At 42.3% G+C, this 6,171-nt stretch overlaps 1 pseudogene; it reads right to left on the bottom strand.

The window, feature by feature from the left end:
- Positions 1–4,064: 4,064 nt before the first annotated feature.
- LOC123800817 (myoD family inhibitor domain-containing protein pseudogene) lies at positions 4,065–5,057 on the bottom strand (annotated as a pseudogene).
- Positions 5,058–6,171: the final 1,114 nt, after the last annotated feature.

The following is a 6,171-nucleotide window of genomic DNA, read 5'->3' as shown; positions in this document are numbered from 1 at the left end:
CCATTCTCTAAATTTTGCTGTGAACCTCAAACTGCCCCCACAAAAGAAAAGCCTTTAAAAAGGTCTATGGTAGGGATGGACATTAATATTGTAAAAAAAAAAAAAAAAAAAAAGAAAAGAAAGAAAGAAAAGAAACCACAAAACTTCACAGATTATTTTCAAGTGCAGCCAGGGCTGAGAACCACTGTTCTAAGGGCATTTCATGTAGAATAACTGAGTGATGGGTTTTATTGATTGATTCACTTTACAAAATATTACTGAGCTCCTATTAGATGCTAAGCACGTGATAAGAGATGATGAGGGAAAAAAGGGCCAGTCTCCTATCCTCATGTATATGACAGATATTAATGAAATAAATACCAAGTTCTCTCATAGTTATGACAGCTAAGAACAGAGCAACCTGAGCTCATCCGGGGGTTAGCAAAGGCTTACCCGAGGACTTTTGAAGTGAGATCTGAAGAGTTAGTTGGAGTTAACTAGGTCCAGGTGATGCACTGAACTGCCCAATTAATTGAAAATGGCCCATGAAGTTGGAGGTAGGCCTTCCTAGATCTGACCCTGGTCTCCTCTCTAAGTGGTGGGCAAGCATACCCTTGGATGACCAACGATGATTACCTACTCATTTCATTGAGAAAACATTAAAAGTAGTAAAGTGTTGACTCCAGGGACAAAGGACTGTGAGTGAGGAAGGTAGGGGAGGAAGACAAGAGGGAACATGGAAAAGCAAAGAAATGAAACTTTTAAGAAAAAGGGGGCCATATTTTATCAAGCTGATTGGCAAAGGTGGATAATACACAGTCCCGGTGAGAATAGAAATTCTTCTCTCTGATGCAGCAAATTCACTCTTAGGAAGTTACCCTGGAGAACTGTGGGCATAGATACGTGGAGAGTCCAGCAGAGAAAGAAAGCATGGCTGCCCTCAAACAATAGGATCCTAGCCCCTCTGGAGGAGAGGTTTCTTTTTGAGAGAGGAAGAGTAAGTACTGTGTGGGAGGTTGTCAGTGGCTGACTTACCATTGATCACCCCAGGTGGGATTATGTAAAAGCAGGTTCATGTGTAGAAAAATTTCAATATCACAACCTCTCCCATCCTTTTAATTCAGCTGAATTCCACATTCTTACCAAGTACCTGCTGATCCAAGGCTTTGGGAGGGATGAAGAACTGCATTATAATGAGAATGGGTAACACCTGCCTCCCTGTCCCCAGCAGTGCGGTCTGGAAGGGAAGGCTGACATGTTACAAATTCAAATAGTGATTATAATGAACTAAATATCACATTATAGGTATAAGAATGTGTGTTTAAAAGTGTTATGAAAAGAAAGGAAAAGCACAATAAATTGCAATTGGAGAAATGTGTGAAGAAGTTTCCCCGAAGACATGTCATTTGAACAAATTTTAAAGAATTAATTAGATTTTCTTAGATTTGGCATAGGGGTGGGGAAGGGAGGCCCTTCTCCCTCAGAAGAGAACTGCACAAGGCTTTATTTATTTGATGTCTTTACTGAGCACACACTGAACATGTTGCTAGGCACTGGGTAGGACACAGAAGTATGAGAACTTTCCACTATGAAAACAAGACAAAACACATCACAAGAATTAAAAAAAGAAAGAAAGAAAGAAAGTATGATGTTAAATTACTGTGTAATTAGGTGTCAATGTTATCAGTAGGATCCAGAGATGGGGCAGAACCATTGCCCAAAATATTTGCAGCACAGTGGAAAGAAGCCTACTGTGGGCCAAGGGAGAGATAACAGGTACATTCTTACCACCCCCTTTCTCAGTCTTCTAGATTAAAAAGTATTATTATTTCTTAATGCTATATGAACTGTACCTGAAAACACTGGCAAAAAAATTAGGTAAAAAAAGTAAAAGAAAATCAAAGCCTCCCTTTACCATTTCCAACTCCCCTCCAATCCCATCTCTCCCCAGATGGAGCTACTATTGCCAGTTTGGTGTGGATTATCCCAGAACTTTATCTATGCATTTATGTACAAAAAGGTACATACACAATATATAGTTGTGGGTTTGGGGGGGGGGGGTTGGTCTCTGTGTGTTTTGTATAAATGACTCTGAACATTTCTTCAACTCGTATTTTTCACTCCAATATCTTTAGGGAACTTCGCATGTCAGTCTGTTTAGATACATCTCATCATTTTAAGCTAGTGTTCCATGGTGTGGTGCATTTTAGTTACTTAACTATTCCCATATGATCAATCATCAAATGGGCAAGCCATTAAGGTTCTACCTAATTTGTACAACAGCAACAATGAACCTTAGTCTGGCTTCAGTAAATGGAGCCCTGTCTTGAGCCATCACTGTAGAGAGTCATAACCCCACTGCTGGTTCCAAGATCCAAATCAATGCACAGTTCAGAATGGAAGGGAAGCTGGGGACACCTTGAAGAAGAACCCAGCAATGGCACTACAAGGGTGAACTGAGAATCTTATTCCAAGCCTTCCCCAAAGAGACTGGTGGTCTTTGACTAAGTAACTATGTGCTGAGGAAAGAGAAATACCAAGCAAGAGCTTGACAACCTCGGTGGTCCATCAGTGAGGGTGGGGAGCCCAGTGGGCAGGGGAATAAATGGTGCTTAGATATCAATGTCACAGAGGCTCATTAGGACATGAACTTTAAGGATGTTCAGAGATGTTTGGGGTGAGGAAGGGAAGACTAGACAGAGCTCTTTGCATTTCTGAAATGAAAGAAATGAAAATCAAAAGATACCCATTTTACCAAGCTGAGTGGTAAGTTCAAACTTTGTTTATGGGATGGAAATCAGTGTTTGCCCTTTGGCCCAGCAAACGTATTTTTAGAAATTATCCCATAGAATTGCTCTCACGTGGATGTAGAGAGAAAGCAAAGAGCGAGAGAAGCTGCTCAACTTCTGTTTTACTTAAATCATGGAATTGACCTCCGGGGTAAGGTGTTTGGAAGTTATCTGGTAATTACTTTCCAGGTTGAAATTGACACACTTAGAAATTGACAGAATCTGCACTCTGGATCCCTAATCCCTGGAGTGAGAGCTATTATGGTGGGAAAACCCAGACCTCCCCCTTTTAACCAAATCAAAGAGTAATACTACATTCCTGGAAGATCTGCAACAATTAGTGCCAGCATCAAAACCCTGAAAGATTCAGGACTGATGACTTTGATCACATCTGCAATCGGCCTGACAATGTGGCTGATGCATGGTTTGGAAGAACTGGAATGACAATGACTTTAATTGCATCTGCTTTTCCAGATGTTGTCTCTTTTGGAGCCCCTGGATATGTCATCAGCAATTTGGCCAGTGCTTTTCTCCATCCCAATAAAGAGTGATGCCAAAAGCCGTTTGCTTTCACATGGCAGGGACTGTAGAACACTTTCAACATCTTGCCTCAGGCTTCTATCCGCTCCATGATTCCATTCTCCAGTCTTGTACTTAGAAATCTTGATCATCTCACCAACCCATAGGACACAGTCCTGGTCCTCTATACTGATGTCATTGTGCTAAGAGAGCCTGATAAGCAGGAAAGGGCAGGCACCCTGGCTGACCTGGTAAGACAATTCCATGCTGAAGGTGGGAGCTACGTCCCAAGAAAAATCAGGGAATTGCCACATCAGTAAAGTTCCTGGGGTCCAGTCATTTGAATTATGTTGGATGCTTGCTCCAAAATGAAAGACAAGTCTCTTTATCTCATGCCCCCTACAATCCGACCACATAAGGTACTTTACAGAACATCTTTGGAGAAGCAAAAGCTTGCCAGCTTTGAGTGAGGCCCAGAGAAAGAGAACACTTTTCAAGCTATACTAGGCTGCAGTGAAGGTAATCTGCCCCTAGCCTTTTTTTCTTTTCTTTTTTTTTACATTTAGCTTTTTTTTTTTTTAATGGTCAAAATGTCCCTCAGTCATTGTAACCTATGAAGTTTAAAAGTAGTTAAAATTTCACCTATTAAACCACGTAGATTTGGGTAGAGAGAAAGGCTTTCAGAGATTACTTAAAATAATGAGTTAACAGTGCAAATACTGGGTTGCTTCATGAGAATCTTACCATGTGCTTTTCTGCCCCCTTAAAAGAAAAATTTTAAAACACTCCAGTTTGAACACAAAGAGAAGGAAAACAAATTCCACAGCATTCCATACAGACTTCCAGACAGTCCAATGATTCACAACAATCGCTTCTCGGCCTTTTGGCTAAGATCAAGGGCAATGATTCACGACAGGCATCCACGATGCCACAATCCTCCTCGCAAGGGCAGGGACAGTCCTCCCCCATCTGCTCTCCACAGCGACAGCAGCAGGTTTCTGAGGTGGCGACGCCACGGGAAGTTTGGCCCAGGACAGTAGTGCTGAGGGTGAGGAAGTCACAGGCTCGACCTGAGCCCAAGGCCAGGATACAGTGCACACTGCAATCTTCACGTGAAGAGCCTGTCTTTTGGGGAAAGACAGCATTGACTTTACTCTTCTCACTGACATCACTGTTTACAGACAAGCTGGACTGAATTTTCCATGCATCTTGTGAGAAGAGGGTGCTGAAGTCTTCGGTTATCTGCAGATTCATGTGCGGCCCCGTGGTGAATTCCATTTCCATTGCTCAGACTTGTGTGGCCGTGTTCTTCATCTTGCTGGTTTCCTCCTCCCTTGGTTCCTGCGAACACACTGGAAACCGAGGCAAGCACTGGGGTTGGGTTCGGAAGAGTTCATCATCTGAACAATTTCCCCCAATGGACTGGGCTTGCATCTTTCTGGTGTGAAGAAGCTATGGGCAGCTTGAGTTATATTTCTCTCAGTATTTTTTATTAAAGATTTTATTTATTTATTTGAGAGAGAGACAGAAATAGCGACAGAGCGCATGAGTGGGGAGGAGAGGGACAAGCAGGTTTCCCACTGAGCAGGGAGCCTGATGCCAGACCTGGGATCATGACCTGAGCCCAAGGCAGATGCTTAACTGACTGAGCCACCTGGGAGCCCCGTACTTTCTTTATCACATTTTTCCTGGGCTGGGGCGCCCAGCGGGCCTCCTCCTGCCTTGGCCGGCACTGGGGCCGGGAGTGAGGGCTTCACCCCTGCAGGACATGGGCTGCTCCACTGAGCCCTGCGCCACCTGCCCCCTAGCCTTCCTAACCCAGAACATTCAATGGCATTCCAAGTGTGAGTGGCACACCAGGCTGTGTGGAACCTAGAGCAAGCCTCCACATGAGAAGTAGTAGGAAGATTGGTAGGAGAAGAAAGGGAAGAATGAAGGGGGGGTAAACAGAAGGGGAAATGAACCACGAGAGACTATGGACTCTGGGAAACAAACTGAGGGCTTCAGAGGGGAGGGGGGTGGGGGATTAGGATAGGCTGGTGATGGGCATTAAGGAGGGCACATATTGCATGGAGCACTGGGTGTTATACACAAACAATCATGGAACACTACATCAAAAACTAATGATGTACTGTATGGTGACTAACATAACATAATAAAAAATTATTAAAAAAGAAAGTTAAAAAATGATTCTACATTAAAAAAAAAAGACGGCTACTATATACATGGCCTAATAGACATGTTTCCATTACTGCAATTTCCTTTTGATAGTACCACATGATTTTTGTTGTTGCTAATATTTTTAAAAAATTTTTAATTGTGTAGGGGCACCTGGCTGGCTCAAGTGGTGGAGCATGCGACTCTTGATCTTGGGGTCATGAGTTCAATCTCCCTGTTGGGGGTAGAGATAACTTAAAAAAAAAAAAAAAGATTTTTTAAATTGTGTAAAATATAGATAACATAAAATTTACCATTTTAAGTATACAGTTCAGTGCCATTAAGTACATTCATGCTGTTGTGCAACCATCACCACCACTCCAGAACATTTTTCATCTTGCAAAATTGAAACTCCATACCCATTAGAGGATAATTCAGCCTTCCTTCCTCCACCCAGCCCCTGAAAACCACCATTGTATTTTCTGTATCTCTGAATCTGACTGCTCTAAAGTACCCCATGATTTTAATTTTGTTATTTTTTATAGTATCTTTGCTCTCTAGGAAGCCAAATGTTTCCTAGTGCTCTTTAAAAAGATTTCCTGGACACTTTTGTATGCTTGATATTCCTGTTGCGTTTTTGAGTCAGCTTACCAACCTTCATAAATAAACTCAGATGGGATTTTTGATATTGCACTGAATCACAATCGTTAAGGTATGACAACTTAAA

Source organism: Ursus americanus, chromosome 28 (genome assembly GCF_024610735.1).
Source record: "Ursus americanus isolate L20-20 chromosome 28, mUrsAme1.1.p, whole genome shotgun sequence".
In the NCBI taxonomy this organism is placed as follows: domain Eukaryota; kingdom Metazoa; phylum Chordata; class Mammalia; order Carnivora; family Ursidae; genus Ursus; species Ursus americanus.
Note: the sequence above shows the minus strand (reverse complement) of the source record. Positions and strands in the feature narration are given on the sequence as shown.